The 25,484-nt window shown below is 41.2% G+C and overlaps 1 long non-coding RNA gene across 1 annotated transcript in view; it reads right to left on the bottom strand.

Moving 5' to 3' along the window:
- Window positions 1-15,016, bottom strand: part of LOC122804091 — a 194,189-nt gene extending 179,173 nt beyond the window's left edge. Inside the window, exon 1 of the long non-coding RNA XR_006365174.1 lies at window positions 14,780-15,016. This is a non-coding gene — a long non-coding RNA (uncharacterized LOC122804091). The remainder of the gene's footprint in view (window positions 1-14,779) is intronic.
- Between the last annotated feature and the right edge of the window lie 10,468 nt (window positions 15,017-25,484).

A 25,484-nucleotide genomic window follows, 5' to 3' on the forward strand; every position in this document is an offset into this window, starting at 1 on the left:
ATTTTTTATAATGGTTTTTATAACTTTGTACAATGTTTTCATTCAATGCAGCTTGTTTAAGCTTATGAATTTTTCAGTATTGTATCTGAAAGGAAACATTAGGTGATGTATGTAGCACTTTAAATTGGAAGGTGCTTCAGACGTAGAACCAGTGACCAATTAGAATCCATGGAAGGCTTTTTAAAAAGTTTGAAATTCTGTGTGTAATTATTATAAGTCTGAAGAAGCCTGTTGGCGAAAGCGCTCACTTTGTCCTGAAATTAAAGTTTTATCGAGTATTCAGAAGTGTACGTTGTGATCTATATCTTGGGAACTACATATTTGAAGTTGTGAAAACGTTTTATTGCCATAGTGAACAGCGTGTATGGTGACTGGAACATTTTATTATATAGCTAAAGAATGCCTTGTGGTTATCTTTGGAGTCCTTGGCAAATTTTCTTTCAAAGCTCACCCTGGACGATTTTATGAGGGATCGTAGTTTCTTGCCGATACTGATCAGGGATGTCTTCCCTTCTTGGGATTTTACTCTTTTCTGTACTAGTTTCCTCCTTCTATTGTACAGCTTGTTTATGGCAGGGGTCCACCAGACTGGTTTTCTTTTCTTGGAGGCACAATCCATGCATTCCTGTAGGTGCCCGCAGAATGCATTAGTAAAGAATTTTGCAGCTTGGACAGTGTTATCCTTAGGAATGGGGGCTTTGAAACTTTCCACCTCCGTCTTAAGTAACGTGAAGTTTGCTTCTGAAAAGTTTTTCATGGTAGTTTCCTTGTCCGGGGTGGGGGGTGGAATGTGGATATCCAAAGTGATTTGTTTATGGTCAGATCTAACCAGCGGGGGGTTGACCTCCGGTGTGGAACACCAGTCATCCATGTTGGTGATGACCAGGTCCAATACGTTGTCACTCTGGTGGGAGTGTTGACCAGTTGTTATGGGGCATTTGAGTTTATAAATTATAGGAAATGTTGAGCAAGGGAGTTAGTACTTGAGTAGTTCTCCCAGTTAATGTATGGGTAGTTGAAATCACCCAATATTAGGGTGTTTGGTAGGACCTTTATGTTAGCCAGTGTTTCCAGAAATGCAGAATGGGGGTCCTGGGACATGGTGGGTGATCTGTAGCAAACTACAATTGGAATTGCAGTTTTGCCCGTTGTTAGTTGCATGTGGATAATCTCTGAATCATCGTGCTGTGCCACTAACCTAGAGGTGTGGGTTTCCTTGATGAATATGGATACTCTTCCGCCTTTTGTATTTCTGTCCAGGTTCTGTGGCCGAAATGTATGGTATGAATTGTAGCCTGGTAGTGCTGTGGTGCTCTCTGCAGCCTTAAACCAGGTTTCTGTTACTGCACATATATCGATTTTCTCCATACCGAGGAGTGCCTCGAGTGCGTGCATTTTGAGGTTTAGACTTCTAGCATTGAGTAGTATTACCCTCAGATTTTTGTTACTTGTGCTATTTACGGTAGTGGGTTTGTCTTTTGAGCCTTCCCTAAAAAGGCAATATGGGGGTGGCAAGAGCCTTGGCCAGTATTCGAAAGCCTACGGGTAACAGGTGCAAGCAGTCTCTAGCAAAGCAGCGTGGCTTGTCGAGCATGTCATCCCTGGCCAACAGACACTGGATCCCCTTTGAATGACACCAGAAACTGCCAATTGTTGAAATTGATAATTCTTTCTTTATGCCATGGTATTCTTGGTGAGGGCAGGATGCTACTCAGGTTCAGTGTCATACCTGCCTGGGCTACGTGATCAGAGAGCTCTTCCATGTCTTTTTTCATGTAGTCCAGGGAGGTACGGCTCGGGTCATTCACACCAACATGGACAGCCGTATTTGTACTTGTTCTGGAGTGACTTGAGTGCTTGTGTTATGTGGCGGATCCTGGCACCCGACAGGCAGCTAACAGTAACCTTCTCCTTATTCAGCATAGTGAGTAGGACGTCAGTGTGCTCGACTATAGAGTCACCTATTACTAGTATGTTGGGTATGTTATTTTGCCTTGAGGGCTGTGACTGCATGGCACACTGGGGGGGGTGGAGGTTGCTTGGATGTCTGCTTTGGAGGGCTCTGTTGCTTTTGCAGATTTTTATTTAGAGCCTCCAAGTACGTTTTTGTGTATTTATGTGTGTGTTTTTTTTCTGGTGCTGGTTTAATGGGTCTATGTGAGACTGGTGGTGTGATGCCAGTATTTCCCTTCTCCTCTTGACTGTCTGATCCAGTCTTGGGTTGAGAGAGTTTAGCCTCCAGTTTGGATGTATAATTGCATCTCTCGCATGTATTAGTGTTTGGTGGTAAGAGGAGAGGGTTGTCTGTGTACATGAGGCAGTTCCTACATTGCCTCACTGCCCAGATTCACCAGTTGGACTAAATGAATGGCTTGAGTGCTTAAGTTGAAATTTTGTCTAGTTCCAAGGGAAAAATTAAAAAGGAGACTTTGTGGAGTTGGGAATAGTTATACCCTAGCTAACCGGCACTGCCCGGCTCGCAAAACCGGGCAAATGTGGTTTTTATAGCAGGGAAATGAAAGAGAAATTAGCCCAAAATGGCCAATAATCTACTACTTTCTGACCTGAAACCACTCCTCCAGGGACAGATAGGCTGCTCAAAGCCCCTCTCTCACAGGTGAACAGAGAAACTTCATTCTATCCAAGTAAGGTATGGGCAAACACAGAGATTTGTAACAGCCCTGAATTCAGTACTAACCTGAAAACTGGACTATACTAGCTTAGAAAGGCGGGAAACAAGTATATATATATATATATATATATATATATATATATATTCTGGAAAAAAATATATATATATATTTTTTTTTTCCAGAAAATAAAGCAGATACAATCAAAAACACTTTAAATGCGCATAAAAAGATGCTTATTATTACATATGAGTTCAGAGTTGTAGTCAATGCCCCTACTAATACGATAGGAAGAAACACAATACAGTATTCCCGGTTCCGGTCCGCTAATGATTGGCAGTAGATTTTTACGTGCTGGCTTGCCGGGCCTAACGCACAACCTTCAGTGAAGGAACGCCCATTCACACGTCGTCACACAGAAGACACTGTAACTGAGAATCGAACGGGCAATGAGGCGACAACGCTACCACAGTATATATATATATATATATATATATATATATATATATATATATATATAAAAAACACAATAGAAAACAATCTGATTTAAACAAGTTAACCAGGAAAAAACTCAAACCTGAGCCCTGTTCCAGCAGTCTTCAAATCAGACAAGTACTAACTGCACACTCCCACTACTAGGGTGCAGGGGAACCTTTTCCAAAAAAAGGATGGCCTGGATCAGTGCTCAAGTTATACAAACAAAGCTAGATTCAGTAGGCCTGAATCTGGTCCTATGCTACAGCAACAAGGCGCACCAATTTCAGAAACAGTTCGAATAAGCAGGCACAATAAGCCTATGACCAGAAATTCCCAGCTCAGAAGGGCAGAATTCAGCCTCTCCTCCCACAAGAGTGCAGACCACAAACCTTCTTAATGTAGAATAACTGGCCTGAAGCCCAAGTTATTAAACCACAACTAATGCACTTTTTGAAAGCTCAGTGTCTGCTATTCTATCAGCAATTCCCAGCTTAGAAGGATGTAAGCTACCTGTCCTGCCACAATTGTGCAGACCACAAACCTTCTTAATGTAAAACAACAGGTATGAAGTCCAAGTGCTTAAACCAAAAGACTTAGAATAACAGTTACAATTTAATCAGGCTACTACCAAGCAACAATAAATGCAGCAAAATAAATAAAATAGAGTACTTTTAAGAAGAGACAAAAGCTAAATAAAGGAGGAAACACAAATACAGTAAAAGCAGATTTTTTTTTTTTGTTAGTAAAGTGCAAGGAGAGAGGAAGGAAGAACCCAAGTGGGTTGGCCTTCTCAAAACTTCTCTCTGTATTATGAAGAGTGAACACTAGACTCAGAATATGATCTCACTGTATTCGGTTAAGTGAGCAAATGAGATGGACTCAGGAGTGTTCAAATAGAGACTTACAGAAAGGGCGGCCAATTCCAGAGCCACTAACACCAAAACAAGAACAGGAAGGGTGGATGAGGGGGAAGAAGAAAGAAGAACAGATTAGAGAGATATTAAATCAAAAATGCAGGCAAAAGATGAAAATAAACACTTATCTTTTCTCAATATCACAGCTGGCAGTAGGTCAAGCTCTCTGCAGCAGCCCGAGCAACAGGTATATCTGATTTAAAACACAGGACAGAAACCACACAATACAGATGCAGGAATACTTTGGCCGGATGAAACTAGTTCTGAAAACTTACTGCCACTAAGAAAACAGACAAGGCCTCCAGACAAAGGATTTTACTACAACTGAGGTAAACACTAAGAGAATCAAAAAATATGATGAATATTAAGTGACTACATAAGAGGTTTTGCAAATATGCAATTGTACACACAGAGTGTAAATACTAATACTGAGCATCTGTTAAAATTCCAAGGCAAAAAAGTATGACAACCTAAACATTAACTAATGACACAGCTGTGAATATGTATGCCCTGTGCTGCATGGAGGTCAGACACTTTCCTGAGATGCTATGTTTAAACCAGAGTGAAAACACACACAAAAGCTGTTCAGCTGATGACATTTGTTGGATGAAAAGAGAGAAGAATAAGAAAGCTAGCATTTACTAACTAGTTACGGAGGAAATGGGCTACTTATTGGAAGAATATTTTCAGAAAGTAGCTCAACTGGTCTTAAGTCAGATGTATGTCCAGCTTCTGCCACCCAGACAAACTAGAAAGATATTGAGTGAGGTGATCAACAGTCTGGAGACAATACCAAACAAGCTATGAAACTTGATGTGAATGTTTGAGGTTAAATTGGAAAGGCTTAGCAATAGCAAGTACCTGCAACATTAACATGAGGTGATGGAGCACATTAGGTAGCAAATCGCAAAGACTCAGGAGAATCCAAGGATGCAAGTACAGTTAAGAGATCAATTTAAGTCCAGTCTTATTGGACTGAAGGAAAAGCATGATAGAGAAACTAAAGATTTTCGAGAAGGACGATCAAAATAATTTGTTAAAATATACGAGATGTAAAACGAATGGTCTGGCTGTAGACACCTGGGTTGGTGGATTAATACAATAGCTCAAAGGTGATTCAAAGGAAGATTCTCAATTTCTGCATTCAACAAGGGAGTGTAAATGCAAGGACATTGTTCAGTAGTTCTTCCCAGCAACGTTAAAAGTATTCCAGAAAGTGTGGTGAAAAAATAAAAAAAAAGTGATAACAGTGACACTAATGCAGTTATAAACTAAGCAAATGAGAAAGGTCATGACTGAATTAAATGACAACATTTTCATGGAAATAGAAAAAGAATGGGAGGAAAACTAGTCCAAGAGGGAAGATTGGCAAGTTTCTACAATGATTTATTGTATATACAAGGAAATCAGACTGACACTGGCAATGTAAGAGTGTTAAAGGATTGCAAAATCTGAAGTATCAAGAAAGACTAGAAAATAAGACAAACCAATGTTGGGAGTGTTCAATAAGAAAACAAATCTGTCATTAACTAAGAAAATCTCTTCCCTGTAGATTGTAAGAAATTAAAAATTACAATGCATAACATGCTGAAAAAAGGTTCCAAGTGGGAGCAGTTTTAAAAGTGCCACAAAAGGTGTTTTTCCCCCTTCTCCTCCTTCATACTGTTTTTCCAAGGTTGACACTATTCCAGTCTGACTAGAGTAATTTTTTTCAAGTAGCTGGATTTAGCTGTAAATTACTTATACCAAAGAAATCAATCCATATAACTTAGCAATACTTTTAAAAGAGGGAAATGTGTGATGATATGCCAGGCTGAAGAGGAACAGACCAGCCCACAGAACTGGTCAGCAAAAAATAAATACATAAAATCTCCCACTAGAAAGTTAGATATAGCAGTATTTAAAACCTGCAGTACATTAATTAGGGGACACATTCCTGGCTACTGGAAGATTGGCCAGCAACTGCCTCGAGCCAAAAGTCACAATAGCATTAAACCTGGGAACAATCTTTTAAACTGAATACGTAAAGCAACTTTTTTGCCTTACATGTTTAGTTAGTTAAAATTTCTCACATTTAAACTACTGAACTGTGAACAGTTTCCTACTCACAACATATCAATGTTCACTTTCCCCATATAAAAATTACACCTTTCAAGTTTTCAATTCAGTTTTCAAGCACTCTGTACAAATTTCCTAAATAGCCTTGCACATTCTACAAGGAAGAGAATGAAAACAAATAATGCAATTTTGTCATCCAAGAGAGTAGAATGCTAATGCAGTATAGAGAAAAAGTGAAGAAAGAATGGAAAAAAATATAAGACACCACAATATTTCTAAAAGTTCAGAATGTTCCGCAACAGTACTAAGCAAATAAATGAAGGAAGCTCTCCCAGTTTGAAAAAAAAAAAAAAAAAACACAATTGAGAAGACAAGGCCAGGAGCTGCCACTTTTAGTAAATTCTGGCTAATAAGTACAATGAGTGGATACCAGCACAGATGAAATTAACACAGCCTGAAAGAAAATAAACTAGAAAAGGTGAAGTGAAAACACTGACTGGGAAGAATCATTCAGCTGTTCAAGAAAAAGCAGTTCAAGCTCCAGCTTTCGGTGCAAGACATGGTTTCCAGTAATCTAGAGGGGGGGGGGTCAAATGTGCTCAAAATGGATTAAAATAAAATAAAAACATTTAAGGAGTATGCCAACTGAAAGGCTGGGGTGAAAAAGCTGAAAAAAAAATCAGAGGTCAAGACAAAGAATTAAGAAGTCCAAGTCTGAGACTGCTTAAGAAGAGATGTGCCAAAAAATGGTAGAATTAGAGGACACGGCACACAGGGAAAATCTGAGATTTTCTGTTGTACCACAAAAACTATAAAGGAACAGACTGTACTAATTTTATAAAGGCACAATTAAGTAACTTCACTGGTATTCCACAGCAGGAACCGTTAATCAAAAGGGCAAACTGTGTATACTCCAAATCTGGCCACAAGTAAGCAGCTCAGATCTGCATGAAAACCTACCAGCAGAAAGTTGATACTGACAAAACTGTGGCAAAAAGGCAAAGTATTAACCGTTGGAACCAGTAGACTGTGGAAAATGATTATTCACTATACACCAAGCAGAAGAGAAATTTATTCCAGCAATCAGGGAATGTCAAAAGGAGGCAGATGCGAGATTCAAGCTGTTGTATCCATCTGTCTTCAGAATATTTTTTTCCTGGAGGATCAATGCCATTTTCTGATGCAGAACAACATGCCGAGGAGGAAATACAAAAGTTTGCCTACCAAAATTAAGCCATCAAGCAGAAGGGGACTCTGCTCCTCATTCTTCTAACAATAAAGTACACTGGTAGACTTTGCCAGTGAAATCTTCCATCATTCGAAAGCAAAAATGCTTGAGAGACAGAGAAAAGCACAGGTGTTGACTAAGAATATGGAGTACCTTAGAACTGAAACCAGTTTCTGGAGTTGGGAGATGGAGATGAATAGGAAGACCAGCAACATGGAAATTGGTGAATAAATATGAGACAGCAAAGCACTCATTTGTGAAATATGGCTAAGAAAAAAGTTGAAAGAGTGGACTTTTGTCGACTTTGTTAAACTTGGGGAACTCAAAAATATTTGCCTTACCATGATTGTCACTGTTATGACAACCTGACTCCGTGTGCAAAATGGGGAAAATGGGCTGTGGATGGATGTCATTGGTGCTTGGACACTGATGGGAGAAGGAAAAAGGTAACAAAGTAAAACAATTTCTGTCCTTAAGAGTACTTAAACTTTTCACAATATATATTTTTTTATTTAACATTTCTTGACTGGGAAAGTCCGACTAGGTTCCACAGATCCTGTTTTCAGCGGAGGCCCGGGGAGAAATACTCCAGACGCATGTCTTTAGAATGTGGGAGGAAACCGGAGTACCCGGAGGAAACCCACACGAATGCAGGGAGAACATACAAACTCCACATTCTGGCACCCCGGCTGAGAATCGAACCAGAGAACCTCTTGCTGTGAGGAGACAGCATTAACCGCTGCACCACTGCGCCGCCCAATATATATATATTACATGCTTTACAGTAATGCATTTTAGTTCTTGTATATGCTAAAGATATAAAGCAAACAGATGTCTTTTTCCTCTTACATTTCTTAAATACTAAAAGATGGCATTACAATTCAAAAGAGAAAAAGGCTAGACAATCATATGCTTCGTTCTTCCTCCGATTTCTCTTCTACTTGTGTAAACACATTTCTCCTTATACACAATCCATCAGTACACCCACTTTTCATTATTTCTCACCTTCATATGCTGCTCACATAAATTCTTCCATTTTTCTTTCATCTCATCCTTCTTACTACTCTTACCTAGTTAATTTTTTATTTTTTTTTTACTTTCCTTTATTATCTCTCCATTGTCCCATATTCTAGCCAATAAAACCTTGCTAATCTGAAACCTCAGCTATTTGTATTCAACCAACATTTTCTTCTGCTCTTCTGAACACACAACATAATCTATTATGGTTTTTAAAATCTCCTTTCTATATGTCCATTCTCTATTCTTTCATACTATCAGCCCTCAATATCTTATTGCCATCTTCATCACCTTAATACGCATTGTTTTTCCTCTTTCCTTTCTCAAATTACAAATAAAAACAATTAGCATATTCAACAAAACCTTCCTTCCCCATACAAGTCAGTTTTTTTTCTTTCTTCACATATCTAGTAACCAATATATCACTTCTATCACTTCCAATCTCAATTCCTTACACCATTCTGTCACTACCAGTCCTCCAATATAATTCAGAATACTGTTTACATTTAATGCCAGTATTCTTATATCATTCCTTTCCTTTTTTCTGCACTTCTTACTCCCAACCTATACTTTTATCTTTCCTTTTTCTTATCCTTCCTAAAGCAACTTATGGTCTTGTTCCTCTCCTGTTTAAGATTCTCACTCTTCATCCATATCATTTCTTTAAGATGCACTTTTTTATTATCCTGTACCTGAAGATTTATTCCATGTAAACCATTCCCTACTTTACTTAATCCTTCTCCATGTTAACTATAAATTTCCTTCTCCATGTTAACTATAAATTTTCTTCTTCAGTTATGTCCCTTGTAGCACTTACTCCACTAATATTAAGTAATATTATTGCATTATCACTCGTGTACATAACTACACGAGATACAAAGTAATATTACTGAAGTTTTCATATGTCCTCTTTTTATAAAATAGACCAGAAAAGAAAATCCAAATTCACTATATACTTTAGACTTAAGTTTACAGTTGTTAGTAGCACGTCCCTTTTTCCCATCCCCAATAATTACATTTAAAATCTGATGCATTTTCCTTTTATGCACATCCATTGTCACCCATACCCCTAGCCAAATACTTTGTTAACCTCATGTACTTTGACATAGACAGAAACAAAATCCTTTAATTCACACATACCCGAAGTTCTGAACCACATTTTATTTGACTTTTTAAAATACAGTCCTAAACTCTGAAAACAGTCAATTCAAGCTATTATTTTCTCTGTTTCATGAATAAATCTTTCCACTAAAATATACTCAAACATGTCACTTCACAAAACTCTTCTGTCCCTAAACAAATTAGTGTTCTTGCACCCTATAACTGAAACCAATGGTAAAATCAGAGCCATAGTTGGCTTATCTAGCACCCAGTGCCTTTTCCCAATCTGACACCCCTCAACTTTAGGTTGAAGAGGAAAAAGAAAAGATTCTATTGCAGGATTAACCAAAAAACTTAGCTTTCTACTTTTACGATCTGTAGCAAAACCCTTGCTGTAAACTTATGCCAAGCACAGTACTGACTGGAAAAGCAGTATCCTGCACTGGCATTCAGAAAAGTACAGCTATAAATGCTTAAAGACCTCCCACACTTCCCAACACCTTGCACCTGCCCCCTCCATCCACACCTAGCTACACTTCAGAGTATAACATGACATCACATCGATTATCTCTATCATCATTTTTGTTTTAATTCTTACCAGCAGTCTTCTCTTTTGATTTAGCTTGTGCCCTGCTTGTTCCCATTTTCTTAATTATTCCATAGCATCTTTTCTAGTTTTACTTGCAATGTTTGGTGAAAAGAATTTGTCACATGCAGGCAAACACCCTGTTGCAAGGGTGTTCCCTTAAAATGGCCTTCTCTGCAGGCTAGGTACACCCCCAAGCTCCTTCCTTCACCTGCTACGCTACTGAAAACTCCTCCTTAACCAGATCAGACAGACCATCCTCCACTACCTCAACCAGCACTCAATTAACGAACGCTCACTAATTCGCTTTCTCGTCATCATTCAGCTTAGCTCAACTCACCACAAGAGTTTCTCTTCTTCCTCCATCTAACTCCATAAATTAGCACTTCCTCTCTTAAATCTCCGATTGCACAGGCACTATATACATTGTGTAGCTTCATCCTCAAGCTGCATTCTCCTTTCCTCCGCCATACTGAAAAACTTCAACCCCTGGCAACAACCTTCCAGTGCTACCTAGTCAGGGAGTGTAATGGAAGTTCCCCCAGTGCACTGGCCAAATCTCCCCTAGTCAGTACTAATATCACCTCGGGTCTTCCCTAAAATGAGGACACTGGCATGGTGGGACTAACCCAAAGAATGAATAAATACATAAATTATAAACACACACACATATATATATATATATATATATATATATATATATTTTTTTTTAAACTGAGCAAGTAAAGCAACTTTGTGCATGGTTTTGTTAAAATCATTACCCTACATTTAAACTGCTGAACTGTGGCACTGAGTGTTACTAATTCACTGTCGTAATTAAGTTACAATAAAATTATAGTGCTTGCATGAAATCTGACTTCCAGACATTGTAGGTTTGAATAAGATAAGCCAGCCAACACAACTACAGCTGCAAGAACCAAGACGAAAACCATCTGATTATCGCTGCAGGCATGTGAATGAGAATTTGAGCACCTAAGGTATAGATTCAAACTAAACATTATTTCAAATCCTAGGAGAAGATTCTTTTGAATAATTAGAACCATTCCCGAAACTATAGTCACATGACTGATAACCAAACCCTCTTATAAATGAAAAGAATCATTTAAGTTTCCACCATTTCCATGTACTTAAAGTGGGTCTGAAATATAAAGTTCTTGCTAGTATTAAATGCCCTTAGAAGTCAAATCCCCTGTAGACTTCAACTGCAATGACGGACTGTCCAGTAAAGTGGACAAGAAAGATTGTTCCAGTCAAATGGAGGCAAAGTAAATACTTAAATGAGTCAGAGTTACAAGTTAATAAATCTACTAAAGGTTCACCTCACAGCATTCTGAGCCCACAGTAACAGATGGGCATTTTGAATAGGTGCAGTCCCACAGCTCTGTCATGCATTTACTTACAAATCTGAATCAAATAAAGCTAGATTATTCAGTCTGAAAATTCCTGTCTACTAACTCAGTTTGGAACCCACCAAAAGGCATGCTAATCAGGTGTGAACTACTTTTGTGCTGGCAGCCTAAAGAGAAACGGCAGGGAGATATGAAAATAAAATTGGAAAGAAAAATTACTAAACATGGCAACTAAAGTAGGTGCATTTTTCTTTTTCATGCTCAATTCAATGTTCTTCTTAATCACATTACTGAATGCCACACATTCAGTAGTGCAATCGTAAAGCACAGTACTGCAAGACCTGCCTGCACAAGTAACCATGTAGACTGTGTACAGCAAGATGTCGTGTGTATAAAGTTAAAAGGGACACACGTACTGTTTCTGTTAAGTTCTACATGCCCGATGTCAAAATTAAAGTAACGCATTATATACAAATTACTATAACCCATGGTTTTCTACACAGGTTTTGCCATGCTTATAACTGACAGCACGAACCATAACACTGATGTCGCAACTCAAAAGACAGATGGATGAACTTGGGTATGAAGGTTAAGGAACTATGCTAAACAGAAAAAAATAAGCAGTAAAATCTACAGTAGCATCACTGATTTCAATATATATTCTGTTCCCGCCAACTCCCAAGAAACTAAATAAATAGAACTGTGGTAAACAGAACTGACACACAAGGCCGTAACCATCCCTTAAACAACCTATCAGCATTAGCCAAGATCATTATGTACAGAAAGGCAGACCATGAACATGCACTTATAAATGCAGACAATACTTGCAACATTGCTTTCTTCTGCTGTTTTACCAGACTTCTGACTTGCAATACATGTCATTAAAAATACTGCTAAAATAGTATGGAACAATTAATTAATAAATAGCACATTAGGTTAGCTGCCAGTGAGGTGGACTGGGGACACGTGTGGTCAAGTAATTTATATGCTATCAGACTAACCTTACATGTTAGAACCCAATAACCAACATACTACCATTACTGAATTCAATACATTAGCACTATCAAAGTAACATATGGTCTTCCTAAAACTTATCACTGCATGAGGTTAAAGGAGGAGCTACATTCGCCTGTCAAGTATCCAGCATATGAATATTTAAAATATAGGTAGCAATTTTAAAAATCTCCCTCCAGCTTCCATCACACAACTCGTTCATTTTGGAAGGAGCGACACAGCCCATACAAAGTTTTCAATCTGTTACCTCAGAATCAGAGACAAACCCAAAGGAAAAAAGGCTGCAAATTAGGTAAACTTTGTTTTGAATACTATTATTCAAATACAATTGTGAAAGGAACAAAAATCCCATTAACAAATTTCTGAAAGATGTGTTTAACAGTAATCCATTGTTCTGTCATGAAAATGGAAAGTTTTGAGTGGGACAGAGCAAAAAATTGAGTCAAAAATCAAGGATATCCCTGAAAAACCATGGCAGTTGAGGCGCACATACATTCAAGCACACTACTGGTTAAGTAAACATTACTAGTAAGTTGTTCACATAAGACCACATTCTTCAATTTTAAAAAGGCAGAAGCAAGATGATGTAGAAAGGAGCTCTTACTACGACCAGGTGACCAGTGATCTTTAAGTGAACTTGATCCCTATGGGGGAGTAGGGTTTACAGCAAATGAGTACTAATAAATGGTAGACACCAATGACACTAGTCCAGAGGTGTGTGCATATACCATGCACACTGGAAACTGGGTGAAGAGGAGGTACAACATTCAAAAAAGCACTCCTCAGCTGCTAAGATGGCACCATACTGGGACTCGCTAGTCTTTTCCAGACCCCCTACAAGTACCTGAATCACAACTTCTGCACCCAAGGACGCCAATCTGAAAGTATTAATTCACCAAGAGTTTAGGAAAGCTAAGTGGGTGATTGTGGTGGGCTCCAAGACAGGAAAAAACTGCTGCAATGGGACTAAAAAATGTTTTATTTAAAAAAAAAGACGACACCAAGAAAAATACAATACAGTGAAAAAAAAACAAAAAAAAACAAGAAAAGTATCATTAAATTACTTTAAAAAGCCACACCTAGTGACTATAATGTTCTACATAGGAAGAGGCATCAAATTATAAAATATAAAGTCATGCAAGCGAAAGAAGATGATCGAGTTATGCAACCTGAAACTAGGATACCCACACACAGTCCCAAACATGCTGGGAGCATCTAGATTATTAAAGAATTTATAATGATGTATAAAAATGAAGTCACCTAAACTGATAGCATAGGAGCTACAGGATCATAGCGTGTCCACTCAATACTCAAAACAATTAAAGCCACACATACTGAGGACGAAGACTCAAAACCATGGGCACTTTAAGATATTATTCACTTAGAAAATAGCTATAATAAAGAATTTTATCGAAGAACATAAACCCTTTAATTATAATAAATTACTGACCCCTTTAGTGGCTTTACTACAGCGTGACAGTTTTTCTTTCCGTAAGAGCAGCTGCTCCTGTGTCCATCCTCAAGATCCCCGCAGCCAACTCCCCATGTCAGATCCGCAGCTGCTCTTGTGTCCATCCTCAAGATTCCCGCAGTCAACTCCCCATGTCAGATCTACATGTGTAGGAGGAACTGAACAAAGTCTTGAGACCAGCTGAAGAACTGATGGAACTACAACACTGCGGCTGTTAACAGCACTCTCTTTGACTAAAGCGAGGAAACCGAGATGATGTCCATAACATTGGGGCGTCGAGTGGAATAAACCCGGGCGGGCTTTGCTACTGTGCATCCAGAGGTATAGTAATTCTTAACGTCTCAAGAAATGTATTTCCAGACACAACACTATCAAGTACACCTTCGACAAAACAGCAGAAAAGTTACCTTTTTACGGAATAGGATCCGCATCCAGCTGTTCGAAGACAGAAATATAGGGTACCTTGATCATGTTTTAAATTTAAAAGGGAAACTATTCCCCACGTCTTTTTGTAACACATTTTATTGCTGCAAAGAAACTTAATGCAAAGTAAACATACACCATCTACCTTTAATATATAAGGAGATGAAAAAGACATTCACGCAATGAAGTGACTAATAAAAATGCAAACCACAGCTAATCCATGTGCAACGAGAGCAAATCCCACCATTTGTCAATGCAGGGGCCTACAACAGACTGACACTTCAGAAATACATACATGTGACAAAAGAACGTCTACTTCGTAACTGTGGTGTGTAAAAGCTATGTACAGAGTTACCCACCTAGTTGTGAGTCATCAGAACTGAATCCACTGCCCACATTAACTAATGTCTTAGTCAGTTTGATATTCTACCACACAACACTTAAATAATACAAGTAACATCTCACATACAACCACCCATGCAGTAAATCCGCTACATTATTTATACATTACCCAGCTAGCCAAGGAGCAGAGCCCAAGAACAGCCCCCATCTTGCTGTTGTTCTTGTCTAAGGAAAGATGGTCGACCTTCTTAACAACATATAAAACCCAGTTTTATCTACTTTGACAGCCTTAAGAACACCGCCTGTCAATGCCAGTCACGGATGTTAATTGGTGTTACACAGCTTATTCCAGCAATAACAACACAAAATAAATTCTCCCATATGACAGGGGGAGGTGAGTTGTGATGACGCACGATATGAGCCAACCAATCATCGTAGTAGCTTTTGAGGCAGCTGATGTTATTTTTCCGCAATGTGATGCTTGGATTTGTCAAAGGGGTGTTAGGATGTTTTTGTTTGGTTGCTGTTTGGAAACAAGCATGTATTATTTTATCTGATTAGAGCAATTGATTTAAAGCTTGCTTGTTTTATTTTTGTATTTATTACTATGTAGTGCTGAAATCGACACAGGTTTTCCCCGATAATTGGTATACTTAACAGGACATAATCCAACTTATTTTTGGTTTAAAGTTATTACCCCCTTGTAAGCATAGGGTTACCACCTGACCCTGTTTGCAAGATAAAGTGCCTCTTTCGCTAGTTGTGTCCTGCAGAAAAAAATGGCAAATGCACTGAGATTTGGGGGCAAAACCTCTCAAGTGTACCTCATTACGAGGAACGTACCTCATTTGGGGTCTTAAAAAGTTCATGTTCCTCGAAGTTACTTGAAAGTTCCACATTGAAAGACTATTGTCACGCGTTCAGTGTTAGGAATTTTTATAAGTGAAACCCATTGTAAATAGAAATTAATCATATTACTTCATTCAAAAATCTTCTCTATAAGTAAAACTAGCATATTGTAACCATCCTATGACCTTCCTAGTTGAAGTTGTTAGTAAGCCATTAATATGTGTTCCACATTTTGCCCATTTGTTCCACATTATGAGGGCTAATGTTCCTCATTTTGGACATGGAAGGTTGAGAGCTAGAAAAATATGTCCTAAGTTTTCGTTAATAGAGGCATAACTTATTTTATATCTCTCCGTGGTATCCTTCAAAGTCTCAGAAAATCCAGTATGCAACCTATACTGGATCACAAAAAAAAATCAAAACAAGAAGGAACTTTGCAGTGTGGTGGGTGTGATATTCACTTCTTAAATTATGTTAAGCATCTAGTTCCTTAATAAAAATCGAAATGTAAGATATGTGCTACATAATAATAAAACAGAAAATAGTAGGTAGTCCACAGTTGAGTTAAAAATGGAATATCCTTTGTTAAAACGCACAAACAAGCAATCGTAGGTGAGTATAATGAAAAGCATCAAAACATTCTTTATTTATATATAATCAGGTTATTTGGAGCAAGGGAATGGTTACAGAGGGTGTTCTGTTAAGAGCAATAAAAGCATTATAGTGATTCCTTTATGTTATAAGAAATAGCACAAGCAGCTCAGATGCTACAAGAATAAGCTTTTTATTTTGCAAAAAGTGACATTCTGTCCTTTGCACTGGCTGATGTTTTGTCCTGCAAAATCTAATGCTTCTACAAAAAAGTCCAACTTTAGGCATTTGAAAAGGTGGCAAGACTGGCAACCCCTACATTTATTTTATATTGCTAGGACAAACAAACATTCCCCCGGATTCAGTAAGCCCTGCACAGCGTGTATGATTAGTGTAAGAGGTAATGTTGGTAATATGGCGGCCGAGCGATCCACGTACTTGCCCGTTTGCCATGCACAAGCGCTCTTGCACTAGTCCTGCACGTTCCCAGCCCCTGTATGCAAATGACCCCATTTGCAGGTGAAAAACATGCAAATTAGGTAAATCTGCTATCCAGGAAGCTGGAATCAGGCCGTGCAGGACTAGCATAATCTGCAGAAATGTACTTGGTTAGTAACCACGTACGGTTCTGCAAAATCCAAAATGGAGACATGACAGCTCCAAATGGCTGGAATAAAATCCCAGTCCAGGTTAAGCAGAGTCCCTCATTGACTTTCTTCAAGAGGAATCTTGATGAGTGGATGGGAGATCGTAGGTTTACCCCGGGTATCACTTCTGTGTCACTGTTAGACAGAGGCACAGTATACTAGCCTCGAAAAAGGGCATAGTAAAATTAATTTAAAATGGGTGGCGAAAGCCAAACACACTCTGGCTAGGCTTATAAATGCCCTAGGGAAGATAGCCTAGTATGAACCTATAAACCTATGTCATTGAGGAAGCATGCCAATGGCCAAGTGTAAGGCCATTGGCATTGCAAACAATACAAAAAGTAAAAAAATTCAGCTTTTATTTTATTTCTGCTGATCACGGCTGTTTAAGCATAGGGCAGCAGTGTGCAAATGGGATTGGTGGGAAAATAAATCTAAAACAAGCATTCTAACTAAAATCAGTATTCTGCCTTGCAAGTCAATGGCAGGCAAAAGACAATCTGGCCAGTGAATAGTGGTTGCTAAGGGGGGAGGCTCAGTGTGACACATGTAACTATGCGTTAGCAGGCAATCCTATGCAAATGAGGGGAAGGATCATGGATCCCAGTTTTCCCCAGCATGTGAGGCAGGTCCCAAGAGTGTAAGAGCATGAATAGCTGAGTGCAAGACTAGGAGGTAGGTGACATAATGGGTGGGTTTGTTAGGCATACTGTAAGCAGATTGGAGGCCTGTGGCTTGGGTGTGCCCCTAGCATAGCATACAGGAAGAAAAATGAAGTTAAACCAGGAAATAGCAGCAATGTGCACATTTGAGCATCCCGTTTGTGCGGCGCGCACACGGGCTCAAACAGGGAGGCAATGGGAAGGGGAAAAAAAGGAGAAATATCTATCCAAAAGGAGAAATATCTATCCCACCAGAGTCTAGCCTCCCAAACATCTCAGATGCCCAGGTGAGAGCTGCTCTCTCTAAAGCAAAAAACACAGCATCAATGGGACCGGACGGTGTCCCTGGCTGTGTGCTACACGAACTCAATGAGGAACTAAACCCACACATAAGGCTGCTGTTTAATCTTAGCCTTACTACAGGATACGTACCCAAAGAATGGCGTACGGCAACTGTGGTCCCACTCCACAAAGGCGGTGCTTCTACGGACCCTGGAAATTACCGCCCCATAAGCTTGATGAGCCTTGTCTGCAAGGCTATGGAGAGGATCATAATGGAACTCATAAATAAAGACATTGGGGACCTACAGACACTGGATCCTACCCAATTTGGCTTTGTCAAGGGCAGATCCTGCCTCTTGAACTTGGTCGACTTTTCAAACAGTCACTAAGGCCATTGATGAGGGTAAGGCAGTTCACACAGCCTACCTTGACCTAGCAAAAGCGCTTGACACAATACCCCACTCGGGCATCATAGAAAAGCTCACCAGCTTAGATGTAAACCCATATGTCACAAGATGGGTTGCAAACTGGCTCAAGGACAGAACACACAGGGTTAGAGTTGCTGGTGCCATGTCAGACTCTAAGCCGGTCACGGCGGTGTCCCACAGGGCTCAGTACTGGGCCCCTCTTGTTCGGCATTTATTTTTCTGAAGTGCAGGCAAACATAGGGGATTGTGGCTGACAAAATTTGCAGATGACTGCAAACTGGGCACCATAATTGACACTCCATCAGACACAGACATCCTCCAGAGAGGTCTCATAGAAATGGATAACTGGTGCCAGAGCCATGGCCTTAAGCTAAATGCCAAAAAAATGTATAGTCATACCCTTTGGGAAAAACAAGGTAACCCCTAATTACCACATAGGTGGTAATCCATTAAACATGGAAGAAGTTATCAGGGACCTGGGGACCCAAGTTGACAGTAACCTCTCTTTTGACACTCACATTGCCAAAGTGGTTAGGAAGACCTTCTACATTGCCCACCTGATCATGAAGGGATTCACATCCAGATCAGGAGAGGTCATTGTACCCTTGTACTCTTCACTTATCAGACCAATGATTGAGTACAACGCCCCATTCGGAATGTACCTTACCCGACAACTGCAGCAGTTGGAAAGACCCCAAAAGTTCCTCACCAAAAGGATAAAGCGGCTCAAACATATATCATACGCTACCCGACTGAAGAAACTCCAGCTCTATTCAGTCGCATGCCGTCTGCTCAGAGGTGATCTGTGCCTGACATACAAGGCCATGTCCAACCCGGAATTAATGGACATGCTCCACCTCAAAAAATCCAAATCCACCAGAGCCACGAGAGCAAGAGACTTAAACCTCAACACAGATATAAATAGGATGTGCTGGAGGGACAGATTCATCACCCAGAGACTCCCTACACTATGGAACAGAATCCCAGTCCATGTGAGGCAGAGCCCCTCACTGACTCTGTTCAAGAGAAATCTTGACGAGTGGATGGGAGATCGTAGGTTTACCCCGAGAATCATCTCTGTGTCGCTGCTGGACAGAGGCACAGCAAACTAATGGGTATAGTATTCTCATCCTAAGGGGTGGTGAAAGCCACACACACTCTGGCTAGGCTTATAAATGCCCTAGGGCAGATAGCCTAGTATGAACCTATGAACCTATGAACCTATAAAACAGCAGTAGGAAGGTAATCAAGGAGAACTAGCCTAGCTGGTAGATGAAATGTATCAGAATCAGCCAGTTACACAGGCAGCAGCCCAGCCCAGAACACTACTATAAACTACGTAAACACCTTCCTCACTGGCATTTCCAACACTCTACACCACCGGTGTATACAAGTGGGGAAATTTTAACAAACAAACCTACAAAATGAGAAGGGCTGCAGCAGGCAACATAGAATAACATGTGTAAGAGGCTGAGGGTGGTGAGGATGTGAATGCTGCCGAGCAACCCACAGTGAGGAGATGGAGAAGATTTTGTACAGACCCAGAGTAATCTACCAGGGGCTACATGAGCTGGAGATAGTGGAGTGCTATTGGGTGGACAGAGACCTCATACAGCAAATAGTTGAGCTGTGCCAGCCACACGTGACACACCAAACTGACCGAGGGGAACCCATCCCAGTGGATACCAAGGTATGTGTAGGCCTAGGTACACTAGCCACAGGTACCTCCTAAAGACAACTGGGGATGTCATGGGGATCTCACAGGCATCAGCATCCAGAGTATTCCACCAGTTCCTGGATGCCATGTCAGCACATGCCAGTGAGCATGTATATTTCCTCAACACCCATGAGGTGTTGACCGGCAATATGTGTCTCTTCCACCAAATAGCAGAATACCCTGGGGGTAGTGGGTGCTATACACTGCACGCACATATGCATCAAAGCACCACCCGGTGAGCAGGGTAGGGCCTACATCAACCTCAGGGGCATCCCCTCCATCAACTGCCAGGTCATATGTGATGCCCAGGGCATTATAATGAATGTGTGTGCTGGCTGCCCTGGAAGCTGTGAAGATTCCCACATATGGCATCTGATGCAGCTGTACCAGAGAATTGCCAATGGGGACATCCCTTATGGTCACCTAATGGGGGATGCTGGGTACACACTGGAGCCGTGACTGATGACACCCATCAGAAATACACACACACTTGAACAAGAACGCCATAATGAGGCACACGCACAGGTCAGACGTATAATAGAGCATTTGTTTGGGATGCTCAGGTCACGGTTCTGGTGTGTGGACACATCCAGCGGAGCCTTGCAGTATTCACCAGCTACATTTACCCAAATTGTTATGGTATGTGCTATGCTGCACAATATGATCTTGCGAAAACAGCTGCAGCAGGAACAGCATGGGGCAGGGCCACACAGCCCCCCCACCAATGCCAAGGCCTGCACAGGCACAGAGTGACCTGGAGGGAGGAAGAACCTGAGCCTGCCCCAGTAGGCAGAAGGAGGCGTGTCCAGAATGCATTGGCCTTGGCAAAGAAGCAACGCATAGCACATGCACTGACACAGTAGGGTCCCAAGGAATGACACCTCTCTCTGACTCACACATACAGTAAAAGGGATGTCAAACATGACACCACCTGTGCTCAAACATGTATAGGGAGTGTACTATGTGCATCCGACATAGCCCTTCAGCCCCATCCGCAAGTCTGGCACACCCACATGGTAAGTCAATCAACCTACCAGTTACCAAATGGAGTAGAATGTGTTGTTACCTGTAGCTATGGTATGGATGTGAGCATGCAAGGGAATTGGGTGGCTGAATACTACAGCAGCAGACAGTAGACACCCATAGTGGCACCCTGACATGTGTAACACATACTGGGGTCACCATAGTAGCCAGTACAACACAGGGTGACAAAACCTACTGCAGGTAATGTGCTGAGTGACATATGTGTCCATATGACCCAGACATGCCAGTCAGGACGGTTCACATACCCAACTACTGTCACAGTCAGCAGGACAGGTGTAGACAAACCCAAACAGGGCCTTTGCCATGGCCCCAGAATGATGGCTTTGGTTAACCCCACCCCCAGACCTACACAGACAAACCACAGTAGGGCAAGCAGTGGGATGTTAGCTCAGAAGGGAAGGAAGTCAGACAATAATATGTAGGGCAACCAAAGCCACGATTTGTAGTACACTGGTGTGCCTCTAGTCAGCATGATAATTAGCAATACAGAATGAAATGGAGTACATGACATACCAGTACAGTCATAGCAAATGTGTACAAGTGTCACTTTTGCCCCCCCCATCCTACATAGCGACATAATAACAGTCAGGTGTGCCCCCTAACCCTGTGTAGAAATAGTCAGGTGTGCTCCCCCATCCTACATAGTAGTGTAATAACAGTCAGGTGTGCCCCCCACTCCTGTTTATAAATGTAGAAACAGTCAGGTGCATCCCCCCTACTATGCAGAAATGTAGTAACAGTCAAAGCCAACTGATCGATGGATACCCTGCAGAACACATCATGCTACCTGTTGGTGTACAACACAAAGGACAGCACTGCAGTACAAACTATGTGGACACGATCCACACATCCACTACAGATGGCCATACTGGGCATGCTCACACACTTAAACACATGAAGGCCATGACTGCAAACACCAGTGGACCAGACATATGTGGCAGTTGCAGATGTTAGTGCAGACACTCGTCAGTATGCACCACTCATGCCTTGCACACACAGTGGATAGGACTACAGACATATATGTCAGGGCAACACACTATAATAAGCCACAGGTAGATGTACATAGATGTGTGGAAGATGGTGACTGTGACAAGGAGCCATCCAGGCCTGTCCCACCCAGCACACGGCCGAAAGGCCTCAAACACATGAGGTGCACGTGTCACTCACTGAAGATACTAGCCACCAGTATCTGTCAGCATTACAGACTCTGTGGTGCATATAGGAAAAACTGAGAGGAGTCTCAAAAAAAGAATTTATGATCATTTATATAGTATTAGGAGAACGGATAGTAATAACGCTTTATATAGGCATATAGAAAAATGTGGAGATGACCACGCATTTAAATTTGCCATTTTGGAACATGTAAAGATGGACCCTCATGGGGGGGGGGGGCAATTACAAAGCTACCTTGGGTTACAAAGAGGTTTGGTGACAATTTCTAATGGATGCATCCACTTTGCCTGGTCTTAATGATCACATATCCATTAAACCTATTTTAGTTAAATGGAATTGAATAGTGTATGGAAGTTGTACATCATGTGTTGTGCCTTAAACTGCTTATGGAATCAAATTCATACAATATTTTATTAATTGATTAATTTTTTAATTAATTATTTCATATTAATTTTTTATTTATTTCATGAATTTTATGATGCTCTGACATGGTGTGTTGTATTTATCAAATAATTAGATACAAGTGAACACATTACTTTGTAATAATGTTTAACATCTATTTAGAGTATTGGTGCACTTTCAGGGAAGCTGTGTTATTAAGACAGTGAATTTTGGCAACTAAAAATGTGGTATTTAAATGAGGTATAGAGTTCAAATGTTGTTCTGATGAAGTCCATGCTTTAGTGGATGAAAGCGCTCAACATTCATGTGTTTTATACATTAAAGAAGTTTTATATCGAGCTGTCTGATAGTGTCATCCTGTGGAGTCTGAGGCAGTTAGCGTTCAACTTGTTGCTTTTTGGTGTTCTTTTGTTGCCTGAATGCTTCATTTTATTTTACAATTCAAATATTCATCTTTGGCAAGGCTGCTGATGTTACCCACCTAGAAATACACTTCTGGGAAGGTTATAGCCCAGTAATATCTGTAGTGTGACCTGTAACTGCGTACTGCTGTAGTGTGATAAAGTAACTAGGTAGGTGTTCTAACCCCAGACTTGACAACTGTGTGTGTGTGTGTGTGTTTGTGTGTGTGTTTGTCTGTCTCTGACTGTGTAGAGTGCAATGCTTTTTAGGTACTCACACTCCTTACAATTCAAATACTCAACTATGGCAAGCCTGCTGATGTCACCCACCTAGAAATACACCTCTGAGAAGGTTGTAGCCCAGTAATCTCTGTAGTGTCCTGTAGCTGCGTACTGCTGTAGTGTGATAAAGTAGCTAGGTAGGTGTTCTAACCCCAGACTTGGCAAGAGTGTGTGTGTGTGTGTGTGTGTGTGTGTGTGTGTGTGTGTGTGTGTGTGTGTGTGTGTGTGTGTGTGTGTGTGTGTGTGTGTGTGTGCATGTCTGTCTGTCTTTAACTGTGTAGGGAGCAATGTTTTTTAGGGTACTCACACTCCTTATGATTAAAATACTCAACTTAGGCAAGGCTGCTGATGTCTCCCACCTAGAAATACACCTCTGGGAAGGTTGTAGCCCAGTACCCTCTGTAACGCATCCTGTAACTGTGTACTGCTGGATTGTGATTTAGAACTGTGGTTTGGTTCCATCCCCACCCATGGCAGTTCTGGATGTTTTGTGTGTGTTTCAATGTCTGTATATGGAGCAATGCATTATATGCTAGTCACACTCAGTACATTTCACATGGCCTACTTTGGCAATCCTGCTGATGTAATTCATTGTGAAATACAGCTTTGGGGACAGGGTTCTCTAATAATCCCCGTGGTGTGTCCTATAACAGCTCCATGCTGTAGTGTAATATAGCCCTCTGTCAGGGGTTCTATACCCACACATGTTGGATGTGAACGTTTTGTGTGTGTCTAACTCTCTGTGCAGGGAGCAATGCATTTTAGGCTAGTCACCCGCAGCACATTTCAAATGGCCTACTATGGCAATCCTGCTGATGTCATTCATTGTGAAATACTCCTTTGGGGAAGGAGTACTTCAGTAATGTGCATGGCGAGTACTATAACTGTGTAGAGCTGCAGTGTAATAAACTAGTTAGATAGGGGTTCTACTCCCAAACATTGTGTGTGTGTGTGTGTGTGTGTGTGTGTGTGTGTGTGTGTGTGTGTGTGTGTGTGTGTGTGTGTGCGTGTGTTTGTAGCTTGTATCCTGTGTAGAGGTGGTTGTGAGCGTGTGACACCTGTGGCCAATGTGGAGCGGGTTTTGCATATTTCTTATATGGTGGCCCTACTATATATCACAATGTCTACCGTACAGGGATACCAGGTGTGAAATAGCTGAGAGGCTGGGGTGCAAAGCCATACCCATACATGTGACACCATATATCACAATGTCCACTGTACATGGATACCAGGTGTGAAATAGCTGAGAGTTCGGGGTGCAAAGCCATACCCATACATGTGACAGCAAGGCCAGGCAATCACAGTTAGTAACCCCAGTATTACCCAGCGCGCACTCCCAACCCATATCTCATACACACACACACACACACACACACACACACACACACACACACACACACACACACACATGCCTAGGCAACAGCCAATATGTATGTAGTACACTGCGTATTGGCCACTGCTAGTAGCTATGGAGTGATAGCAGTGGGCTACAGAGGGCATGTCACCCTGTCCATTTATCCAATATGCACGTACATGCTGACAGTGCACCTCCCCCATGTTCCCCAATGGACACCAACACCACCTGTGGTGCCATCACATGTGACCCACAATGGACATACCATGCCTGACAACATGCCCTGTATGGATAGATGCCACTGACACCAGGGAATGATGTTAGCATGCTATCAATGTAGGTGAAGAGTAAACCTGCTGCCCATTACCGGTCCCCATCACAGATAGGCAAGACTGGAACATATGATGCTAATCTGTGTTCGCAACATGGGCCAGACACCCCAGGTACAGTTCCACATGTCACTGTACATGCATGTGGGAGGTGTGCACATCCCAGACACCGTCCATGCCATGGACTAAGGTACACATACATGGCAAGCAATGCACAGCATTGGCCACACACAATAGGCACCCAGGTGATTGGATGAGGGGATACAATACCCACCTGTGTGGGCAAATGCGGACACTACAGCCCTGAGACACAATGTGGACCATTGTCATGTGGCCTGATGCCAAGGTATAGCCATCGCCTACCCTTGTATAGCCTGCTGCCACAGTCAACCAGCACACACCCGTGCAGACATGCACCCATGCATGTCAGTACTGGCACCCTGTGTGTTTGTCTGTGTGTTGTATGGTGCATATGTTCACATCCACACTCACTACAACCCCCATGGGCATACTGAATATGCTGTTTGATCTCAGACACCTCCTCATACCCTTTGCCCATACAACCTCCGTATGACCTGTGTGGTGCATGTGATACCTGCACAGTGATGTGTTGTGGTAATCGCATTACAGATGAGTTGTACTCCTGGCCCTGCCAAGTGTGTTGATGTGTGTGTGTGTGTCCCTGTGAGAGTGCAGCTGTGTTGACGCTGGCA

Source organism: Protopterus annectens, chromosome 1.part1, assembly GCF_019279795.1.
Source record: "Protopterus annectens isolate FY-2018-M chromosome 1.part1, PAN1.0, whole genome shotgun sequence".
In the NCBI taxonomy this organism is placed as follows: domain Eukaryota; kingdom Metazoa; phylum Chordata; order Ceratodontiformes; family Protopteridae; genus Protopterus; species Protopterus annectens.